The sequence below is a fragment of the Antechinus flavipes genome, chromosome 3, assembly GCF_016432865.1.
Source record: "Antechinus flavipes isolate AdamAnt ecotype Samford, QLD, Australia chromosome 3, AdamAnt_v2, whole genome shotgun sequence".
Taxonomy (NCBI): domain Eukaryota; kingdom Metazoa; phylum Chordata; class Mammalia; order Dasyuromorphia; family Dasyuridae; genus Antechinus; species Antechinus flavipes.
In genome coordinates, this window is record NC_067400.1 from 12128470 (window position 1) to 12153633 (window position 25164).

Below are 25164 nucleotides of genomic sequence, written 5' to 3' on the forward strand. Positions count from 1 at the left end.
AATACTTGTGTTATCTATTTTACAAGTATTGATGAGAAAAGTAGGTTATAAATTATTAAGCAGCTGAATTTGAGCTGTTATCACTATTAGTTAAAAGGGAGATTCAAAATATCTCAGATAATTCAGTTTCTTTATTCATGGAACTTAAGTCTAGCTGGAAGAAATGATACAGAGGTAATTATTATATACAATAGCATGAGAAATATATCAGGAGAGTATAAATGTGCTGTCAGCTATTTATGGGGAAGATTGTTATGGTCGTGGTCAATGTGGGTAGGATCAGGAAAGACATTTAAGGAGATGCTTGAGCTGGACTTTAAAGGAGGGGAGGAATTGAATAAGCACATGGGAGAAAGGGAATTCTAGATTTAGTGAATATCATGAGCACACTGAAAAACTGGAAATAGGGGAGGGGCTGTGCATGTACAGAAACTAATTTATCTTGGGCCTAGAATGGGAAAAGGGATAAAGCTGAAAAAGATAAGGTGATATTGGATTGTGGTGGGGGTTGAATGCCGGCTCAAAAGTTTGATAATCAGGAGTGAGGAACCTTTTTTTTCTGCCAGAGGTCATTTGGATATTTATAACATCATTTGCAGGCCATAAAAAAATGATCAACTCAGAACTCAAGCAGTGAGAAGTTGTTCTACCTAGTTTTCAGCTCATCCTTGCCTGTACCTGCAGTTCATTCATTATGCAAATAATTTTGTAGGCCTTCTACAGCCCCCAGCCAGAGGTTCCCAATCCTCAGGGAGAAATTTCTCCTCCCAATACAATGCCACTTTCTCCTCTACTTAAGAGTAGTAAAAAGTTAAGTAGGGCACTGAGGGGTTAAGGGGGAGTTAAGTCTTTTGCCCCGTGTCACACTCTCAGTATGTAGACAAGGCCAGACTTCCTAGCCCTGGGGCCAGTTCTCTTTCCCCTGTCCCATGCTGCATTTTATGCCAATGAGACAGTTAAATAAAAATGACTGATAGTCAGTTGAAGAATTTGGTTTGCTGCTCAAGCTAAAGGTCAAGCCTGAGATAAGAACTTGGGAAATACTGCAGAACAATGGTAGTTAAAAGGAAAGTGAGTGAGATTTCCATGAGAGAAAATATAGAGATAGCATAAGCCCTTTGAGATCAGGGACTTTACATTTTTACCTTCATGTCCCTAGAAGGTAATGCACTGCTGGTGCACAGAAGCCCCACATTGGCTTAAGAGAACTTTGCCAGGGACCCACAACCAAGTATTGTCAGAACCAGCACTAGGAAAAAGGATTGCATTTTGCTTTGTGTGTGTGTGTGTGTGTGTGTTTTAGCATTATAAATTGGCTATATTTATGTAGTTTTTTAATTAAAGCTTTTGATTTCAAAATATATGCATGGATAATTTTTCAATATTAACTTTGGCAAAACCTTGTGTTCCAATTTCTCCCTCTTCTCCCCACCCCTCCCTAGATGGCAAGTAATCCAATATGTGTTAAATGTGTGTCATTCTCCTTTATGTAATTCCATAAATATCATGTTGCACAAGAAAAATCAAACCAAAAAGGGGAAAAATGAGAAAGAAAACAAAATGCAAGCAAACAACAACAACAAAAAAGTGAAAATGCTATATTGTGATCCACACTCAGTTCCCATAGTCCTCTCTCTGGGTGTAGATGGCTCTCTCCATCACAAGGCCTGAATCATTTCATTGTTGAAGAGAGCCCCGTCCATCAGAATTGATCACTGTATAATCTTGCTGTTGCTGTGTACAATGATCTCTTGGTTCTGTTCACTTCACTTAGCCTCAGTTCATGTAGGTCTCTCCAGGCCTCTCTGTATTCATCCTGCTGATTGTTTCTTACAGAACGATACTATTCCATAACACTCGTATACCATAATTCATTCAGCCATTCCCCTCTGATGGGCATCCACTTAGTTTCTAGTTCTTTGCCACTACAAAGAGGGTTGACACAAACATTTTTGCACATGTGGGTCCCTTTCCCTCCTTTATGGTCTCTTTGGGATACAAGCCCAGTAGAAAAATTGCTGGATAAAAGGGTGTGTACAGTGTGATAGCCCTTTCCGCATAGTTCCAAATTACTCTCCAGAATGGTTAGATCAGTTCACAATTCCACCAACAATGTATTAGTGAAGGACTCAGTTCTTTAAGCTCCCCACAACTGATATATTAAAGATATATGAGGATTTTCAGTCCTACATGTAAAAGAGGCATCAAAATATAGTGAATAAAGAACTGGCCTTGGAACAAGGACAACCCAGCAGTGAGATGACATGGTGGATAGATTACTGGCCTTGGGATTCAAGAAAACTTCAGTTATTAGCTATCTAATTCTAGGTGAGTTTTTCATTTTCAGTTTTCTCATCTGTAAAATGAGCATAGAAATAGCATCTACTTCACAAGATTGTTGTGTTTTAAAAATACTAGCTGATTTTATTATTATTTTTTAAATTTAATTTTTTTTTAAAAAATTGTTTATTGTTATTTTTATTAAGTTCTGAGTCCAAGTACTTATTTCCAGAGATGTTGTCAAAGCTATAGTTTGACAATGATATCTGTGCTGCTACCGTTACCTCTCTGTTTGTAGAACATCTGTTACATGCATCATCTGCCTGGAAGTTTTCAATGGGAACTGTCCCTTTGCTGTGGTATCTGCTAACACCCAGAATGCACGAAACTTATGCCCCCAATCTCCACCCCTATCCCTTCACATCTGCATGCACATTTCATTTAATATTGGTCAAAGCAAAATATAATTAAGAAAGTGAATTGCTACTAGAAAAACCTGTTGTATTCCCAAACCAAATAAATATTCATTCTTAATTATCAGCCTTTGAAATTATCCCGCCCAGATCATCAGTGAGTGAGTTGACAGAAATTTGGTTTTGCTTTATTTGTTTTTTAGTGGCTTCAGAAGCCTGACTTGACCTCTATGTGTTATTGAGAACGAAGGATTCCTATGTAGGCTGGCACCCCCATAGAGTCTGAAGGAGCTGTCTCTGCGGGTGGGTGTGATGGTCTCTAGGAAAGCAGAGAAATCTTCCATGGGGAGAACAGAAAAAACTTGATTGAGAAATAATATGGGTCATCCCTTCCAAGCATCCTTGTCACTCTTTTCTTCCCTCCCAGGTCTTATATTCTTGCTTTCTCCACTGGAGTAAAATGGAGCCTTAGAAAAAGGATTCTTTAGAAATTTAAAGATAGCAAATGTGGAAGTGCCAGGATGATGAATGATTAAGAAACTATTCAATTTAGTGGAGAGGGAATCGAGATGAAAGTAAGTCTGTCCAAAGGACAGCTCACTTCTGATTTCCATCTTTTACTTTGAAAAACTTTACAAATAAATGGCTTTATAATATAGTTTGGCCAGCTGTCAGATGCTGTCCAATAGGTTCTTCCACCCACTTCCCCATCCATTTTGTACATTCACTTGCCAAGACAGACTCAGCTTATTATTATTTTTTTTTTTTTCGGGAGTTTTTCCTGTGGATTCCTCCTATTTTTTAAAAAATGTAGAGAAAAACTACATTATCCACTACTGAGGAACATGTTGACCATGGTGTGCAACAAGGGCTGTTCAGAAAAACCTAATCCTTAAGGCTAACATTATAGACATGGCTCTCCAAATGCATTTTCTCACTTTTTATCTGAGATGTTAGCTAGGGAGAATTCTCTCTCTCTTTGGTTGCAGAAAAGTTTCTGGAACCCTAGAGATGGCAACAATCATTCTATTGGACTGAAATCCAAAAGAATCCAAAACAAGGTGATTAAGCAGGAGATTGTGCTGTGAGTCTGAGGGGAAACTCGCCTAATCTGTAGCTTTGAAGAAATTTGTGCAAACATATCATATTAATTGGGAGGCGTTGAAGGTAACATTTTCTTCTGCATGATTGATGGGACTATTGCAAAATTGTACAGAAATGACTGCTACATAGAAGTTAGGGATTCATTTCTAAATTCCTGAAAACCAGGGAAAGGGAAAACCTTTTTCTCAAAAGGAAAATTGTGGTTGAGGTAATAATTTAATGTCATTTCTTGGGTAGATGAAGTTAAAAAGTGAGATGAAGTCAAATCAACTCATACCTATCATGTTAGTCACTCTACTAAGTGCTGAGGATACAAAGAAAGGTTAAAAAGATCCTTGGCCCTGAAATCTTAGTAAGGAAATGCAACTAGCAACGAGATATGTATAGGATAAATTGGGAGTAATCTCAGAGGGAAGGCAGGAGCATTAAGAGATTGGGAAAGGCTGCTTGCGAAAGGTAGGATTGTACATGAAACTTGAAGGAAGCCAGGAAACTGAGGGTAGCGTGGGAAGGGAGGAGATAAGGAGGAGAATGGACCAGAAATGGAGGACAGCCAGGAAAAACTGCCAGAGTTGGAACATAGATGGTCTTGTGCAAGGAACAGCAAGAAAGCTAGTGTTATTGGATCACAAAGAACGCAAGAGGGGAGAAAGTTGAAGGTAAAGGAGGCAGCTAGGTTATAAAAGGCTTAAAGCCAAATTAAGGGTTTTATATTTGATCCTGGAAGCAATAAGGAACCATTCAAGTTAGTTAAATTGGAGGATGAGATGGCTAGGATTGTGATTTAGAAAGAGCATTGAGAGATGAGTAAAGGAAGTGTTTGTAACAGGGAGAGACTTGAGACCAAGAGGTCAAAAAGTCCAGGCAGGAAGTGATGAGGATTTATGCCAGAGTAGTGGCAGGGTCAGAGAAGAAAAGGAAGTTGTATGATGCTATGGAAGTAGAATCAACAGGACATTGATCGGCTATGGGGATGAGAGAGTGAAGAATTTTAAGAGTGACACCTCATGTGGAAACTTGGGTGACCTCAAAGATGGCGGTGACCTTGGCAGTAAGAAGGACATTGGGAAGAGGAGAAGGCTTAGGGAAAGTGTAACAAGTTCATTTGTGGACAAATTGAGTTTTAGATGGCTAATATAGAATTGGAGATGTAAGACTGGAGTTTAGGCTTAGAACTAGTTGAGAAGAACTGAGAATTCTCTTCATCACAGTGTTAATTTAATCCAGTGGTGTTGGAATCTTTACAAACTGTCAAATCATTAGAGTTGATAGAGACAATAATTATCTAATTTAGCATAGTTCAGTATCCTTGATCTAATCTTACAAGGAGATGTTTTGGGCCAGAACCTGAAACAAGGTACTAAGTAGAACTAATTGATACAATGCTTGTGTTCACACCTTTATTCATTGGAGTTCGAATGTTTGGGAGATTTCAGGGTTTAGTAGGAGATATCCGAATTCATACCTCCCTTGAAGCTTTTAGGGCCAGAGAGCACTATGGGAGAAAACCCATAATGCCCCGCTCTCTGATATATAAGAAGAAAGCAGAGGCCCAGTGAAAAGAGTTCAGCTGAATTAGATTGGAGAGGAGCACGCTGGGATGGGATCTCAATCTGGGAGATTGAGAGCCAGAAGCCCTCTCTCAGAGGCAAGAGAGATCCATTCCATTTTCCACTTGGCTGGCTGGTGGCTGAAGAAAGCAGAGGCAGAAACAAAGGACAAGCTGCAAGAGCTCTTGGAACCAAGCAGAGAGATAGACCTCAACTAACCGGGCTATTTTGGAAGGAGAAAATAAACGTTTGCATTTTTTACCAGCTGGCTGCATTTTGAGGTGATTATTACTTTCAACTGCAACTAAGGCTGCCTCCAGAAAACCTCCCCAAGAAACCTGCTTTCTCCCAGAGAGAACCATTTTATATTATATTTTAAAGAAGAAAAGCACCACACAGAGGAGCTAATGAGATCCTCAATTAATTAGGAGAGAGGAAGAAGGAGCCAACCACAGAGACATCTGCCATGAGAATGCATGACCTGGATGAAGAAATATGGCAAAGGAGATTGAGTGGAAACAGCCAGGAGAATCAGACAAAGAGGTGTCCCAAAAGACCCAGAGAGAAGATATGAGAGAGAAGGTTCCATAGGAAATGGACTGGATTTGGAGTGAGAGAATGTGGGTTCAGATTTTTATGAACATTTCAGGTTTCCATTTTCTTTATCTGAAAAATAAAGTGGTTGAGCTAGGGGACTTCTCTGGTCTCTACCAGCCCTTGATCTATTGGTCCCAAGAACAATCACAAATCAGGTAGACAATTGGGACTTTTCTTTGGGGAACCAAAGTTTAGAGGGCTCTCAGTACTTATGATCCTTTAGCAGCGTAGAGACAACTGAATTTTGTACCTTCTTTGCAAGATTAATTAATTAAAAAAGGAAGCTCCAGGCACTTCCTCCCCCCCCCCCTTATTAGTACCGTTTCCCACAATGCTCTACCATTATCCCAAGGACATCTTGCTTATTCCAAGGAAAAATATCTTAGAGCTGTAAAAATGGGGAGGGGGAGGAAGGAGGGCAGAAGAAATGAAGAATAAAGATTTTTGAATGCATTTATTGTGAGATGATATGCCCCTTGTCTTATAGGATCACAGATTTGTAATTAAAAGGGATTTCAGAGGTCACTGAATCCATCTCTCTCATTTTAAAAATGAGAAAACCGAGGTTAAATGACTGGCCCAAAGTCACACAGCTAGTTAAGTGTGGTGTTCTCTTCTTTAAAATATAATGGTTCTCTCTGGAAGCAGGTTTCCTGGGGAGGTTTTCTGGAGGTAGCCTTAGTTTCAGTTCAGAGTAATAATCACTCCAAATACAGCCAGCTGATAAAATCCAAATGTTTATTTACTCCAAGAGCTCTTGCAGCTTGTCCTTTGACTCTGCTTTCTTCAGCCTCCAGCCAGCACAAAGGTGGAAGATGAAATGAATCTGACTCTACCTCCGAGAGTGGGCTTGTGGGTTTCTGTATCTCCCAGAGTGCTCTTTGGCTCTGAGAGTTTCTTGCTTATATGCTGTTCACTGAGTACACACCAATCACTATATCATTGGGAAACCATTATTTGTTGTAGGATTAAATCAATGCTAAACTAGATTTAAAGATTGTCTCCTCAATTCCACTTAGTAACTTGTTTCAAGTTTTGGCCCATAACATCTCCTTGTAGGATCAGATCAATCATACTGGACCATGCTAAATTAGATAATTATTGTCTCTATCAACTCTAATGAGTTAATGCTTTGTAAGGATTCCAACAGTTAAGTATCTGAAACTGGATAAAAAGCTAGCCCTTCCTTCCTCCAAGTCCAGAGAGAGTGCCATCCAAGACAAGCCTCCTTCACAAAAGTTTTCTGATCTTAATTACTCATTGAATGTTGCCTCAGTCAAACTGAGACCTGTTAAAGATTTTAGTTTATGTGCTGTCTCTTCTTCTCCATTAGAAAAGATGAACATCCTACAATATTGACATATTATCTTCATCCCTCCCTTCTTCTTTCCTTCCCTCCCTCTCTTCCTTTTTCTTCCTTCCTCCCTTCCTCCTTTTCTTCTATCTTTATTTACTTCCTTCCTCCTTTATTTTCTTCCTTCCTCTTTTCCTCCCTCCCCCTCTCTCTCCTTTCCTTCCTTCCTTCCTTCCTTCCTTCCTTCCTTCCTTCCTTCCTTCCTTCCTTCTTCCTTCTTTCCTTCCTTCCTTCCTTCCTTCCTTCCTTCCTTCCTTCCTTCCTTCCTTCCTTCCTTCCTTCCTTCTTCCCTTCTTTCAATCATTCTTAATTTCTTTCTCTTTCTTTCTTTCTTTTTTTTTTTGGAGAGAAGAGCCAGGTAATATTTAATGACAAAGGCGGATTTATCCATAGCATTAAGAACTTGAGAGAGACTATTTACAAAGATTAGTTTCTGGTTCTGAGCTATTATATGCAGGATGATCTAAGGTTAAGTGGCTTTGACCTTACTGATTTAGTCTATCTCGTTAGTTTCATTATCTTAATGATTTGATTTCATTAAAGAAACATTAACCCGCTGTTTGATGGCTAAAAATTCAAGATTGGTCTTCAGTATTTATCTTTGTTGCAAAAGAAGGTAATTTATGCAAATGTATCAAATTCAGTTTCAGTAAATCTCAGCTTTTAAAATCCCCATTCAAAAAACTCATTAAGTCACAGGAGAGTTCAGCTTTTCTGTTGGGCTTTAATAAAGGTAGAGTTTTCGCCACAGCATTTAGTAGAAAGAAGGGAAAGGCAGGAACATGACATTTTAAAAAATCTGTAACATATTAATTGCTTTAAAAAAGGGAAAGTTTGGGAGATGATCTTTCTTATCTTTAAAGGGACAAAAGATCACAGGACAGTGGACTGATTAGAACCCAGCTCCTTGCATACAAGGTTTAATATAGTCTCCAATGCCAAGGTGAATTTAAGGAAGGAACTATGCTGCCAGAATTAATCCGTATTTTTATTTAAATATTTGAATTTTTCATTTGTGAAGATAAAAAGAGATGTGAGATTCAAGTACAAAAACATCAATTGTGAAAGCTTTGGCTTCCCCTGCCCAGTCTCCATAGGCTTGGTGAGCAGAGGTGTGCAATTTTGTGTGTGTGTGTGTGTGTGTGTGTGTGTGTGTGTGTGTGTGATGCATGGGCACCTTTAGCATTCTGGGAAAGCCTGTGGATCCCTTCCTCTCCTCAGTAGAATGTTTTAAAATGCATTGAGATCGCCATTTTTGTCCTATTGAAATTATTGTAGAATTACCAAAGAAACACATTGAAATAATTATTGAAGCTTAAAAAAAAATTCCGGACTCCAGGTTTCTAATAGAACAAGTTGATGTGCATTTATTGAGCTCCTACTGTGTGTCATGTACTGTGCTAATGACTGAAGATACAAAGAAAGACCAAAAATAGATTTTTTTTTTCCCCTCAAGGAACTGGAGAAGCAATATCCATGCAATTCTGTACAAATAAGGTACATACAGACTAGTTAAATTAGGGAGTCTGAAAAGGAAAGTCCTAGCACTGAGAGAGGAGCACAGTATCACATATATAAATGAAGAGAACTATAGAGGTCATCTGGTCTGATTCTCTCAATTAACAACTAAGGAAACTGAGTCACAGGTTAAGTGACTTGTCCATAGTAACACAGGCATTAATGTCAGTGACAGGTTTTTGACTCTAGATTATCTAATCCCAAACCCAGAATTGTTTTCTTTGGGCAGATCTGATAACCTAATTAAAAAAAAAAAGATTCAGAGCTTTAAAACAAACAAAAACTAAATCCACTTTTTCTAAATTCTAAACAATTCAGACAACACGACCTCAATACAATAAAGACCATTTTTGATTTTTTTCTTAATTATTTAAATTCTGAATATTTTGGCTTGGTCTGATGGTATTTGGAGGGTTGGATTCTGCTCTGTCTGGGTCTCCCAATTTAAGAGCAAGGACTTTGAGAAGCTGAAAGGAATTGAGGAATATGAGCAGGAAAAGGGCTTCGGGGCTCTGCTGTATAAGGATGAGGAGCAGGAACTGGGAATATGAAAGTGGGAGGTACATAAACTATGGCCCATCCTGCCCAATTGGAAAAGCTTGAATCTATCTTAATACATATTATCCTAAAGAAGCTTAATACATACTCTACTAAGAAGCTCAAGAGGGGTTGCCACAGTAGAATATAACCCCTGTTTTCTGAGGGCCGGGCCTGTTACAGGCCCACAGGGATTTGGGATATGCTGAAACCAGTGGGGAATCTCTGCTATTATACTGAGTCCCCACCAGTTGTGCAAGTACACGTTTAAGGGCCCAATGACTAACAACTCATTTCCATTTAACTACTTAATATAAGATTATCCCTTTTACAAAGGGAAGTTTAGGTCAAAGCTATATCAAGAACAAATCCACAGATGGCCTCCCCCTCCCCCTACTTCATTGAGATATGATCCCCTCCTTAGAACACTTTTTTATATGGGGAGGGGAAAGGGAGATCAGGTTCATATTTTAGCTCAGTTGCTACTGTCAATTCTAGTAACAAATGACCAGAGTCACAGAGATTTTGCAACCGCTGTTAACTATAAAATACCAAAGAGCTCACACAGGTTAAAAGCAAAAAGCTGTTTTTATTCCACTGCTGGGGCTGGGATGGGGGGAGAAATTGGACACGTGTTGGGGCCTTGTCTAGTAAGAGAGCAGAGGAAGTGCTGCTAAACCTTGAGATATATATATATTTTTGTGGCTGGATAAAAAAAAATACTGTAATGTAGCAACAGTGGTGAGATGCAGCAGCAACAGCAAGGCAAGGTTGTCAAGTGACAAAAAAATCAGTTCATAGGGCAGCAGGTGGTGCAGTGGATAGAGCACCAGGCCTGAAGTCTGGAGGACCTGAGTTCAAATCTGGTCTGAGACACTTAACACTTCCTGGCTGTATGATTCTGGAAAAGTCACTTAACCCCAATTGCCTCAGTATAAAATAAGATAAAATAAGATAAAGTCCTTTCACAGCTTCATGTCTGGACCTATTTGAGAAGCTGACCAAGCTCAGGGATCTCTGGTGCTGTGTGAGTCCGAAGGGTGAGCTCACAGGATTATTGTTATGCTGAACTCAGGGGGCTTGCTTGCTTGCTCGGCCTTTGCTCTCATAGTAAAAAGAGAAGGCTAGTCTTGGATCCTGACGCCACAAAGCATTAGTCCCAGCAAATTCAAGTCCCCGGGATCTTGCTGCTGGGCTTGCCGTGATACTCAATCTGGATTCCTGGACTCCTGGCTCCCCGAGGCTCCTGTCTTGGGCCAGATCTGACACTATAATCCCTGCAGCTCAGGGAGAAAAGAATAACAAGAAGGTGGAACCGTTAGGCATGTTTCTCAAAGCCATGTGATTTAAGAGGGGCAGGAGGGGGCTGAGGGGGGCCCCTGCTCCCATTATTGTGAATGCAGCAGACCTTCACCCTCATGCAGAATTGCAGCAAAAGCTCCAGCAGGGTTCATTCAGGCACAGATAGTTCTGGCTGGGCAGATGCTTCTGGCTGCATAGCTAATTGAAAAAATCTGCTCTCCATCACGTAGTAGGCCAGTGCAGAATAGCCACAAATGCCCAGTTCTCCGGCCTCGCAGAAACAGGTTTTTCAGTGTCCTGCATGTGGTCGACTTCCTCTCAGGTGGTCTAGTTATGTGCTGAATCCCTATTAGAGCAGAGTCTAGCCTCCTGATGAACTGGGGCAACAGCATCCCCGGGCTGTATCCCTGTGGACAGGGACAAAGTATCTGGACTCATTCTTCAATTATTTACATACTTTCACCCCATCATCTCCTCCCTGTCCCAGTGATTCTGAACCTCTGGCTGCCAATGTTCCGACATCATCCTGGTCTCCCACAGACCGCTTCCTCATTCTCTTCCCCCTCGAGCCAATGTAACCAGTGTCCCACTCTAACACCGTTGTCTCTGGAATATCTGCTCCATGTGTGACAAATCTGCTTTTTAAAAAATTTCCTGTCTTGCTTCCTCCATCTTTTTATATTCTCTGGGACCCGGCTCCTCACTTCTGGATACAGCTTCCCTGCCTACATTTCCTGCATTTTATTGATGTGACCAACTCATTGGTCATGGTAGGGGAGCTGGAATTTGCTCCCTATTGACACTTCCCAGTTTCCCTTTTTCGACTATGACTCACTAAGAGATCTTCCTTTGAAGTTCAGTCATTGCATATTTATCACCCAATCAACATTCTGGGGACTGTTGTCTACTGGTCTCTGAGGTACACACTTTTCTTCTTCCATAAGTTTGGTGCTTGGCTCAAAGTCTTTCATGGGAATGAGCTTCAACAAACATACTGATGTTCCCTTAAACACCCTCAGACCTCCACATGCCCATTGGACATCCCCAACTGGCTGTCGTAGAGACGTATTAAACTCAGCATTTCCAAAAGTGACATTTTCTTTCTCCTCAAACCCTCCACCCTTCCCAAATTCTCTGTGACCATGGAAGACATCATTATCTTCCCAATGAGTGGAGCTCAGAATCTCAATGTTGTTTTTGAGACCCTTACTATCTCTCTTCTCTCTGTCATATCCAATCAGTGGCCAACTGTTGTTTCTACTTTTGTGCTATTTCTTATAAATGCTACTTTCTCTCCTGATATTTTTACCATCCAACTCTCATCACCTCATGCCTTGCCCATCTCAAGAGCCTATTGGTTGTTGTCTCTGCCTCAAGTCTCTCCATTCCTGCAATCCATCCCTCACACAGCCATCGAATTGTACAAATCTAACCATATCATCTCCCTATTTCCAACTTCAATAGTCCCTTATTACATCCAAGATAAAATATAAAGTCCTTGGTTTGGCTTTTGAAGCCTCCAAAACACGGACTCTTCTCACCTTTTCCTATGTGTTTATGCCTTTCACTCTTCTATCAATGGTCTCCTTTCTGTTCCTTGAACATCCTTCAATGCCGGCCTGTGGCTGATGATGGGGAAGTTTCTCCATCTCATCTTTCATCTCCTGGCTTCCTTCAAATCTTAGCTAAAGCCTCATCTTTTAGAAGGAGATTTTCCTAGTATATCTTAATCTTACTGCTTTCCCTCTTTCATTATCTCCAGTTTAATCCACATATATCCAATTCTTATATAGATGTTTGCATATCATCTCCATGATTACACTGTGAGATCCTTGAGTTTGGGGATTGCTTTCTGCCCTTTCTTGGTATTTTTGATGTTTAACACAGTGACTGGTACATAGTAGGTGCTTATTAAATGCTTGTTGGCTAACCGATACTAGATGATTGAAGGGTCATAACAATCATCCATTTTTAAGATTATGGCTTTTTATACACAAAATATATGCATGGGTAATTTTTCAACATTGACCCTTGCAAAAACTTCTGCTTCAACTTTTCCCCTCCTTCCCTTCTTCTCCTCCCCTAGATGGCAGGTAGTCCCATACATGTTAAATATGTTAAAGTATATGAACAACCATCCACTTTAATATAAAGAGTATTCTCATTGATGGAAGAAATGATCCCATCGAGAACATTACAGATGTCTTTGTGTATCCAATCAGTTCTAGCATTTTTCTTGAGGAAACTAGAAAGTGAAGTGGATAGAGTAGGGGACTGCAGTCAGGAAATTTGAGTTCAAATCATCATTTAAACCCTTAGGAACTTTTATTTTTTGGTTAAAAAAAAAAGAGAGGGTGTTAATAATAACCCCACACCCAGCTCTTATTTCTTGGGAAGATCAGATAAGATCCAAAATATAAAAGGATTTGGAACTTTAAAGTGCTATTTAAAGATTAACTCTTGTTATTAAAATTGCACTTTTATATTTTTCTTAGTGAAGCTAAATTATATCTGAGTTTATCTATCAATAATATGCATTTTAAAAGTTGAAAATAAACCATAACTTTAGAGATTTGTCATTCACCACAATTTATGGAAGATATACTTGAAGTAATTTCAGTCCATGGCTAAAGGCACACTTTTCACCTTGAATACTCTGCATATGAATCGGGGTCCCTGTTGACAATTTGTTTGTGGCCTGTCTTAGTTTTAGATATAAACATTTTTCATACATGATAAATTATAAGTCTCAGATCATAAAACAAAGCCTTTAAATTGAAATTAGAAAATACAGATTTACAAAAAAATTTGATATCTTTTGTTTCAAAGAACTCTTAATTCCCCAAATATTCCTCACAAGAAGGCCATCCTTTAAAGACAAAGAATAAAAAGGTAGAAGGAAGGGGGAAAAGTAGTTTAGCCAAATTAGATCGCATGTCGACCAAGTGTGATATATGCAGTATCCCACATCCACAGCCTCCCAGCTCTACAAAGAAGGAGGGGGGGTACATTTTCATATAGCTCTTCATGGGGGTCAAATTTGGTCATTATAATTATACATAATTCAGTGTGTGTTGGGTTATACTTTCATTTGCAACTGTTGTCTTTGAATATTATTTGAGTGTCTGTTTTCTTTACTTTGTCTCAATTTATTTTAGTGTTTTTACTACTCTCTGTATTCTTTATAGTCATTTCTAGAAGGCAGAATTTTCTCTATATCACTCCCTGCTACATAACTGAGACCACAAAGCCAATCTTGATGAAAATAATGAAAGAATGGATAACAATAGTTTCCATTTAGAAGATAGAAAGTAAGCAGGATGTGGCCAAATTGTGTAAGGCCTGAAAGGTCCAAAAATGTTCTAAATCCATGATCCTTTGCTTCATGGTCTGCCTCTCTACTACCCCAAACAGCTTTCTACTGGGGTCAAATTCACTCTTTCTCACATTATGAGAGAAACTCGTGGAAGGTATCGGTTTCCCATTTTGTTTTGCCCGTTTAGGTAATGCTAGCTGTTGCGTAATAGAAGCAGTATTTCTGAAGGAAAAGATTGAAGCTATCTCACTGAGTTTTCAGAGATTTCAACTGGAAAGGGCTCTCTGAGGTCACCCAGTGCAAAACCCTCATTTTCCAGAGCGGGGAAGGAGTCTACTTTCATCAACAGCCACTAAGTCTCAGGTGGAAACTTAGCTGAGCTATTTCTCGACTAAATCCAAAATAAAACAAAACCTAACTGTAAGTATCTTCCATTAAGCTACCACATCAAACAAAGCAATTTGGGATAAAAATACTTCAGATGAGAGAAAAATACACTACTACTGACTCATTCTAAATTGGTAATTTTACCTCTATCATAAAAAAGCCCGAGTTTGCCCTTTTACCTTTGAAGATGTGGAAAACATATCTAGTTTCAAGGGTGATTTCAGATGACATTTAATCATCTGGAAAGGCAGGAGAAAAATTAATATGTTGCCTTGAGATATTTCTCTTCATGGCAGATAGTAGACCTGGATAAAAGCTCCATTTTGCCCTTATTTCAATTTCAAGATGCCGGTGACCTGAACGAGAGGTGATGAGGAGAGTGCCTTGTCAGATGTGTGAAACCCGAAGAATTAAGAACAGGAGATTATTGGGTTCCATCTCCTAACCTTGAGTTTTTAATTCAGCATTAATTGTCTCTCCAGGAGAAGAGTTCTTGACTAATTTGGGGGCCATGGACCATTTTGGCAGTTTAACAAAACCTATGAATAATATTAAATATAAGAAGGCACAAAAGAAATAACATATTGAAACACATTTTTCGAAACACATTTTAGTAAAAGTTCATGGACTCCAGGTTAAGAACGCCTACCCAAGAAGGAAGTATTAGGGACCCCACCATTTACATCCTCTTTTACTTCCCTTCCTCCACAGAACAGTGTGGGAGTCATAAACAGTGAACTTTCCCAGAAATATGCATGAACCTTAGTTTCCTCATCTGTAAATGGGGTTAAACCAATCGATTGTCAAGCACCTCTTTGGATTGTCTTTACAGGGTAGGGTTAATCCCAGAAGGCTTGATCTGGCTTTCTGGAGTGTCAGCAGATATCCCAGGTTTACCACATTCTGGAACTTCCTCACCAGTATAGAAGGAGAGTTCCCAGTTTGGTAGAGAATTCTGTTGGTCTTGATTTAATCTATACTAAGTCTAGAAATCCTGATTTCCTTCATTTCCCCAGGAAGCCTTAGGTATCTCTAGATAGGCTTGGATTTTGGAAATACTTTTCTTTCCCCATTAGCCTTGAATTCAGTGACCTTTAATCTTTGTTGTCCTGGAATTATCTAAGGTTGAAGAAAGACTCAGTATCTTTTATGTAAATGTTTACCTCAATTAGTCACTATTTAATAGAAATGGTGCTAAACTCAGAGTCCATTTCCTCATCTGTAAAATATAAAAATCCTATAGTACTAGGGGATGTTGTCACTATTGAAAGAAATATTAAGTGTAAAATGTTTTATTATCTCATAAGTCAATCCATTAACAAATATTTTTATTATCCATAAATCAATCTATTAACAAGTATTTATTAAGAACTTAACTGTGTGCCAGACATAATACTAAAAGGGCCATATAGATGTCAGTTATCATTTGAGCTGTGTCAATCACAATTTTTTTTTAAAAGAACACTCTATGAAATATAAAAGTCAATAACTATCCCAAAATTCCAAATCAGCAGCAGCAGCATCTGCTGAATGACAAAATAGGACCTATTTGGTTTCACGTACCGAGAAATTCCTGACCCCTGCTTCTATGTTTATGACATCAGAAATCTCAGGACTCAAGTAAGTCTACTGCTGATAAAGACAAACCTATTGATAGGGTTTTTCCTCCATAAATGATGTCACTTCCAATTGTCTTTCTCTTTCCCAATATATCTCAGTGATATTCAAGAAAACATTTCCCGATTCCTTTTTTCTAATTTTTGAGAAAATGCAAAAATATGGGGAAAAATTCACTAGTATTTATTAAAAATCTGCTATGTTCCAAGCACCAGGCTAGATGTGAAAACAGACCATCTTGAGAATCAAGACCTCTTGAGGGGAGGAAAAGGTAAAGGAGGACAATATTATCAGCAACTTGCTTAATACATCCCAGGATTCCCCATTTACAGAATGACATGGAACCCATTTGGTTTTCCTACATGAATTCTCTCTATGAGAAACTTGGACACTTTCTTCTGTATTTATGAAATAATGTGAAACTCCTTAAGTGATGCAAATAGCAACCTCCAGTTGGCTCAGTGGGCACATTTCTATAGCCACCCTCACCCCACCCTCACCCCCACCCCAATTCATTGCTCAGTGGCCAGATTCTAGTGACAAAAATATAGGTGCCGATTCCAATAGATTTCAGCTTGATGATTTAAAGGAAAACTACCCAGGAAAGAACCATTCATGTCATAGAAAATATTGGGTTTGGAATTGGAAGAAATGGATTTGAATCTCACACTTGGGGAATGATTTTTTTTTTTCTGGCAGGATTAATATATCTATGTACCACAGACTTCCTATGATTTTCACTATACGTGGCTAAAATCAATGACGTCCAGCTACTTTTGCTCTTAAGGCTTAGCTCTGTAATCTCAGACATCATTTTACCTCTCTGCAGATCAGCTGCATCATCTCTAAAATGAAAAGGGGGAACCTTCTAGATTTAATATTCCAAGTGCTTTTCTGTGATTCACAAATCCAGTGGTCATTTTTTTCTGAGAGAGTTAAAGGTATTCTAATATGAAAATTTTAAATTTACTTTTATAGTCACAGAAGGTAGTGTGTAACATAAAACTTTCCAAAAGGCAGTAACCATAATTTTTAAAGCCCCTAACATTTGTATTAAATTATAGTCCTATTCTTTCTTATGCTAAGATTTGTAAAAATTAAACATAATACCATATAATACATTTGAAATTACTTTAAGAACTAAAATGGCCTATTAGTTATAGGTATTTCATGAATTTATTCCATAATAGACTCCTAGAAAGTCCTTGTGGGGGAAAATTGTATTTTCAGCTCATGACAATTATTCTTTGATTTCTGTACATACTAATTTCCCATTATTTTTGATGCCCTGAAGTCTCAATGTGACTCTACTCATTTGTGGTATCTGATTTAGACTAAGATCACTTCCTGAAGCCTTTCTGAGGATGCTGAGCTTCCATCCATCAGGTGTCTGTTGAAAGTCAGGGATGTTGGGGAGAATCTACGTACTTCAAATAATGTTCCTTTGTCAGATGTAGGAGTCTCACTAGGGAAAATAAATCAAAAATGTTATTGCTTTCACTAATCCTAAAATAAAATCCTGGCTCTAAATGGCCAGTCTGTCTAATTCAGTTATACCTAATTCAGTTCTAGTTGGGACTCACATATTAGATATTCAAGTTGATACATCATTTGGGGAACATAGTATACCACTCAGGCCTGAATTATTGTTCCTTTGTAAAGGGAAAACAATTATGGGCAATAGTTAAGCTGTGGAAATATGAGCCTGATTATATAGTTCAAGTTAGATGGAGAGAAAGAGAAGAAGACATCTAAAACTTTTCTCTTTTTGAAACAACAAAAATAAGGACCCAATATTTGGTAAAAAATCAAAATGGCAAAAAAAAATTCATAAGCAGACATAAATGTCTGGTTACATAAAAACAATAAAAATATTAATGATTTCATCTTGCATTTTAAACTATAGACTGAAAGCAATTTGATAAATTGGATTTTTTTGCTGGAGACATGATATTTTTGCATAATATAATAATGGAAATTTAGGGATATTGCCTTGAAAAAAATTAACTTCATGTTCCATTTCACTTGGATTGACAAGTGGGGTCACTCAATCATCTCTGATTATAGGGTCCAATGGATATAGCTTAAATCACAGGTAGCTTTCTTCTGAAAAAAAAAAAAAAAGAAAGAGAAAAGAACCTAATGGTGATCGATATTTTGACTTCATTAAAAAAATCTATTTCTTTTTTTATTTTTTAAACTAATATTTCATTTCCCCTTATTACATTTAAAGACAATTTTTGATTCATCTAAAAAAACCTTAAGTTTCAAATTTTCTTCCTCCTTCCCTTGTCTCCCCTCTCCCTGAGAGAGTAAGCAATTTGATATAGATTATACATGTTTGATCATGTAAAACATCTTCCTATATTAGTCATAGTTTTTTTGGCTGATGCATTTAGGGTTAAGTGACTTGCCTAGGGTCACACAACCAGGAAGTTAAGTGTCTGAGGCCAGATTTAAACTGAGGTCCTCTCATATTAGTCATATTGTGAAAGAAGACAAACCCAAAAGGATAAAAAATGTGAAAAACTAAAATGATAAGTATATGCTTTGATCTCTATTCAGACTTCATCAGTTCTTTCTCTGGAGCGTTTTTCCTTCTGTGTCCTTTGGAATTATCTTGAGTCATTGTATTCCTGCAAATAGCTAAGTCATTCACAATTGATCGTCATACAATATTGTTGTTACTGTGTACAGTGTTTTCCTGGTTCTGCTAATTTCACTTTGCATTCGTTCATGTTAGCCATTCAGGGTTTTCTGAAAGCTTCTTAATTTCTTAGAGCACAGGAGTATTCCATCAAAATCATGTACCCCAACTTGTTCCGCCATTCCCCAATTGATGTAGTTTGTCCTTTTAAAAGTCTATTTGTTATTTACAGAATAACATTATTCCTGAGGTTAAAATGCTTAGAACCATAGGGTCACATTTAGAGCTGGAAGAGATCTTGGAAGTTTGTTTCCTAGTCATTATAGAAGAAGGAACCAAGACCTGAGAAAGGCAACCCAAGATCAAACAGGGAGTAAATGGCGGAGCCAGGAATCCATTCCATTTGAGACAGGGCCTCATCATTGCATAATAGATCTAGCTCTGGAAAGGACTTCAGAAGCCAGCTGGGCCATCTCCTCTGATTTCAAAGCCAGCATTTTGTGTAGTTTCTCACACAAATAAACTTATTATTCTTATTTTTAATTAAAATACTTGGAAATATGTATGGCTTAATTTTTTTTTTTCATTTAAAAAAGATGTCTTAGGGGCTAGCTAGATGGTGTAGTGAATAGAGCATCCGCCCTGAAGTCAAGAAGACCTGAGTTCAAATCTGACCTCAGACACTTAACATTTACTAGCTATGTGACCATGGGCAAGTAACTTAACTCCAATTGCCTCGGGGGAAAAAAAAAGATGTCTTTTTTTTTTTTTAAATATCACATTTACTTATTTACTACTATTGTACCATCCAGAATTGAACCTTTCCTTATAACAAAGTCAAAGGTAGGTGGGAACATTACATATAAAGTGACAGTGTCAAAGTATATGTAGTAGCATTCTACTACAGTAGTCCCCCACCTCTCTCCTGAGAGTGAGGAGATATTTCAGTGTCTTGTACAGGGATTGTTATTGGTTTCTTAATTTTCTTAGAATCACTTATATTATTGTAGTTGTTTTAAGGTTTTTTGTTTGTTTGTTTGTTTTTTGTGCCTCTCAAGTAAAAGCTAATTATTGTTACTGAACAAAAATTCAAAGGAGTTGGCTGGTGAACCCTTCTACTTCTATGATGTTCCCCTTAGTTCTATAATTCTCTGATTTCTAAGCTGGTTTAATTGCCATGAATTGAGTTTTCCTTGTAATTCTGGCTTTTTGAAGCCTAATTTCTTTCAGGTCCTTGAGGTGTATAGATCTACCAGGGTAAACAGGAACCTATAGCTTCTGCCATTGGCCTAAATCTAGGGTGGAGGCCTCTTTTGGAGAATAAAGCCTCCTTGCTATGGCGTCCTTGCCAGATGAAGTATTTAACAAAGGAGTTGGCCTAAGCTGCTTTCCAAACCACCAATGACCTCCACCCATGGAATCAATCTTCTTGGCCGGAGAAGCTGGAATCCGATTTCATAATCATATCTACACATGAGAAGATTTCTAAGAAAACAGGACTTACCTTCCAAATTCACCACTTGTTATTTCATTGAAAAATATCAATTTGGGTTTTAATCAGGCACCTCCTTCTGACTTCCTGGGCTTAATCAGCAATTCAATTTAAGAAACAACTATAAGCATCTACTATGTGGAAAAGCACTAAATGTTGTCTTACGTAGTAGGGTTAAAAATAAGAAGAAATAAAGAAAAAGGAAAAAGAAGCACTCCTTGCCTTGAACTAGTTTGTCTTCTACCATGGGAGGTCTAAATAACAGAGAGAGTAAATATAAGAGACCTACAAAGTATTTATTTATGGCATCCTTAATGGCCTTCCATTAAATGATAGCTCACATCATTATAGTATAATATAGTATAATAATGGGAGGAAAATATTATTCAACTATTTAATCCAGAAGAACTGGATTCAGAATTTGGATCTCATGTAACAGATCTTGGTCACAAGCTTAGTCTTCTAGATGGGGGAGCTAGACACTTGAACCTAAATCTTTGAACTCCGTTTCCAGGGTTTTATCTCTTGCATGAAGCTGTCTTTCTGTGTAAGAATATAGAGGAAAAGAGAGTTATGAATATCCCATTATTCCAATTACACAAGGCTCATATTTTACATGGTTTGAGCCACGTGTTCCCAGTGATTGTGCTACAGATGGAAGGAAGCGAAAGGTGAGGAGGTGGGAAGAAGGTGATCACTGCCATGGACCTGGCCTTCTTATGGATTTCTTTGGCTTTCTCAAAGAGTCATTGAGGAGCTTCTTTGCCAATATGTGATTCTCAGATCCTTTGACAAATGCTTCGGATCAAGCTTTTCCTGGTGTTTAGTAGGTGTTTAGTAGGAGACAGGAGGTCAAGGACATGACCTCTTTCAGGCACAGGACTGGAGTTCCTAGACTGGCTTTGCTATTGTGTGACTGGAAAACTTTGTACTTCTTTGATCCGTATCTCAGAGAAAGGCAGATGAGCTCTAAATGTCCCTTATCTTAAGGTTCTCTCTCTAGTCCATCCTTCACTCATCTACCAAATTGATCTTGCTAAATTGCAGGTGTCACCGTTACTCCACATCTCAGCAAACTCCAATGGCTCCCTATTACCTTCAAAATCAAAATAAGATTTTTGTTTGGTTTTAGAAGCAGTTTTCAAGCTCTACAAATGGGGTCTCTGCCAGTTCTAAAAGCTGGAGAGATGTTCAGGGATTTAGGAAAGGGTTCTAAGAGGATCCTTCCTACCTTTCCAATCTTTTTAGACTTGACTCCCCTGTCCACACTGTCTCAGTGACACTGACCTTCTTGCATGTCCTTGTCCAAGACACACTCTCTCAACTCCTAGATCTTTCTCAGTGACTGTATCTGATGCCTAGAATAGACTCTACTTTTATTTTATTATTTTACTTCAGCTTCCTGGCTTCCTTCAAGGCTCAGCTCAGTGAAAAAACTATGGTATATGAATGTTATGGAATATTGGTTTCTTGTAGAATAATATCAGTGGGATCACTGAATCACTCTTTTTGTTGTTGTTATTTGCTTGCATTTTGTTTTCTTTCTCTTTTTTTTTTCCTTTTTCATCTGATTTTTCTTGTGCAGGATGGTAAATGTGGAAATACAAATAGAAGAACTGCACGTGTTTAACTAATATTGGATCACTTGCCTTCTAGAGGAAAGAATGAGGGGAGAAAGTAAAAAAGTTTGGAACACAAGGTTTTGCAAGAGTGAATGCTGAAAATTATACATATGTTTTGAAAATAAAAAGCTTTATAAAAAAAAAAACTGACTAAAGCTCAGAATTCCTGAGCACAAACTACTCTCTTAAGCCACCTTAGCAACATATTCCATTAGAATTGTCATATTGAAATATGAGTATTTTTCTTCATTTCTAAATAAATCAACGTATGGTAAAATATATATATATATATATATATATATATATATATATATATATATATATATATATATATATAGATTCAGCTCAGGTTAACATTTTTAATGTTGTTCGTGACCACATTTAGGATTTTCCTTGTAGGGAAAAAAAAACTCTGGTAGAGATATTGGAGTGGTTTGCCATTTCCTTCTCCAGCTCATTTTACAGATGAGGAAACTGAGGCAAATAGGGGTAAGCGACTTGCCCTGTGTCAACAGCTAGTCAATGTCTGAGTCTGGATTTGAACTTAGATCTTCCTGACTCTGCTTCATGCTCTATCCATTATATCACCTAGTGTACCCTAGGTTAAAATTGCACTCTTATATCTTCTATATGCAGAGTTGTTTGTGAGTTCTATTGGATTGGGAACTCCTTGAGGACTTTTTTTTTTTTTTTTTTTTGTCTTTTTATGTATCCCTAGTATCTGGGACATATTAAATGCTCAATAATGCTTGTGTTAATTTTTTTTTTAAGTCTTAGTTTATTGTCTGATCATATTTAGGATTCTCATGACATTTGAAAAACTGAAAAATGAAATGTAAATTTGATTCTATTTCTCACAATGTCTATGCAGATTAAGAAATAGGCAGAAGGTTATCCTGAGCTTGTGAATCCAGGGTCGGGCCCTTTATCTAGGAAACTACTATTTCTAGTGGGCCAGAGAGATGCCGGTTACAGCTCTGCTTCTGAATGGTCTGTGTTTTGAAGCCTCAAAGGGCTTTTGCATGTGGGCTACATTTCCCCAGAGAAATCTGGCTTTTCACGGTGGTCAGGTGCCCTGCCAGCCCATAAAAGCTCATTGCTAAATGGACCTGAGTGCCTGCCAAGATGTGGGTGATGGATCTCGGCCAGATCCAAGCCTTGGGGAGATGTCCAGGGCTTTAGGGAGGGGTTCTAAGAGGGTCCTCCCTCACCAAACCCTCCTTTTCATTTTGTATCTGTATATACTATGTATACTGTATATACTATGAACCGTGTTCCCTGTATGTCAATGACTATTTAATCTGCTAGCCATGGGAAATCTTCCTTTCTTTTTTCTTCCCTTTCTCCAGCTATTCCAACTGTGGAGTCACTTACAAAACCACAAGAGCTTGTTGTTAAATCTGTATATACTTCCACTCACATATTTATATATATAGTATAATTGAATATATATTTACATGGAGATGTGGTATCATTTATTATAAGCCCCTTGAAGGAAGGGATACTGTTTAAATTTTGTTTTTATGTCTGTCCCTAGTACTTAGAAAAATACCTGGAACATAGTAGGTTCTTAATCTTTGTTGATTTTATTCATACCTTTGAAGTCATGACCATTTAGGATTGAGCCATATCCCCTTCCCCACTTTGAAGACCCCTACTCCAGGCAGCTGAGGATGATGATGAGCTGGGAAGGGTGGGGCAGGGATGGTTAGCTGAGATACTCCCTACTGATGTTCCTTAGTTCAGCCCAGTTCCCTATCACTTCCATTTTCTTCTTCTAGGGCCCCAAAGATAAGACTATCTACTTCCTTTTCCATTGTGGTTGAGATTTATCTTTATATCAGAGGAATATTCACAGTCACTAAGCTTGTTGGACATTTTCCCTATAAGACCTGAAACTGGTGGGAAGATTTAAAGATAGTCTGGAAGGGTGGGGTGGAGAAAGTAGCTTCCAGTTTAGTGGAAGAGAAAATAATTATCCTCTCCTTTCTCACTATCATCATTTCCACCAGAGTTGATTTGGCTTTAGTTTTACTGCCTGCACCCTTAAGTGAGGAGAGTACTTCCAGAAAACAGGAGTGTGTTGTTCAATGTTTAACAACTGGCTCTTGGGGAGGGAGTTTTATATTTAAACAGGAGTGTGTTGTTAAATGTTTAACAACTGGCTCTTGGGGAGTGGGGTGGGAGTTTTATATTTAAATGGCAGCATGAACATATTCTCTATCCTTTAAGATTAGACAATAAACAAAACAACAAACCAAGTCTGATTTGTAGCATTTCTCGATTTAAATGCTCATGATATAGATTTAATAATCAGCTCTTGTGGTTTTGTAAGAGTGACTCCCTCCAACAGTTGGAATAGCTGGAGAAGAGGAAGAAAAAGGAACAGAGGAAGTCTTCCTCTGGCTAGCACATTAAGCAGCCATGGACACACAAGGGACACTGTTCAATCTGTGACTGGTTTTTGGTTTCAAGAGATTTCAGAGTTTGGCTCTGAAATGGGCAGCCAGTTTCAAGGTTAGAATCCTCTGATCTTCAAAGCTATGAGAGAAAGCCAGTATGTACATACAGTTCCAAGAGCTTGATTTGGAACCCCACGACTTCTCAACTCTGCTACTTAACTAATCCTAATGTGCTCCATAATTTTCGGCCAGTCATTCACATCTTTGAACCTTAAAAAAAAAGACCAAACAGTAAAAAACAAAAAAGGGTGAGGGTACACTAGTTAGAGCATCAGTTAGGAGCCAGGAGCATCTGAGTTCAAATCCTGCCTCAGACACTTTTATTAGCTGTGTGATCCTGGGCAAGTCACTTATATCTTATTGTCTTACAATAAATAAATGAATGAATGAATCAAAAATAAACAAAGGAGAGGCCAGGCAAGAATCCTTCTGAATTCCTGACCAGATCACAATCTAAGATTTTGAACTTGAGGAAACTTAATATTTATTTAGTAATTACCTCATGTGATAGGGCTGGGTCCTATGCTGGATGATGAGGTAGGGCTATAGAGACAAAAAAATAAAAATGAAGTAACAGTTCCTACATTGAAGGAGTGTCTACATTACCAAGTCTTTTTTAAGCATTTGCTTTGTGCCTGGAGGTGGGCTAAGTCCTGGGGACAGATATAGTGAAAGGCGAAAACCACCTACTCTGTTCTGTAAGAACATAATAACATTTGAGAATGAGGTCATGATGGCAAAGTGCTTAGGCCAGTGCTGTATAGGTGTGGACTATTTCTAGTCAAGGAGTTCACAACCTTTTTTTTGGGCTGTGGAGTCCATACAATCTGGATCCTTTTTTAGAATAATATTTTAATAATCATAACGGAAGGAAATACCAAGTTTTAGTTAGAGATGAATGGAAATGTATTTTTTTTTCCATCTGAAATAGTTCCATGTACCATGGACTCCAGGTTAATGATACTT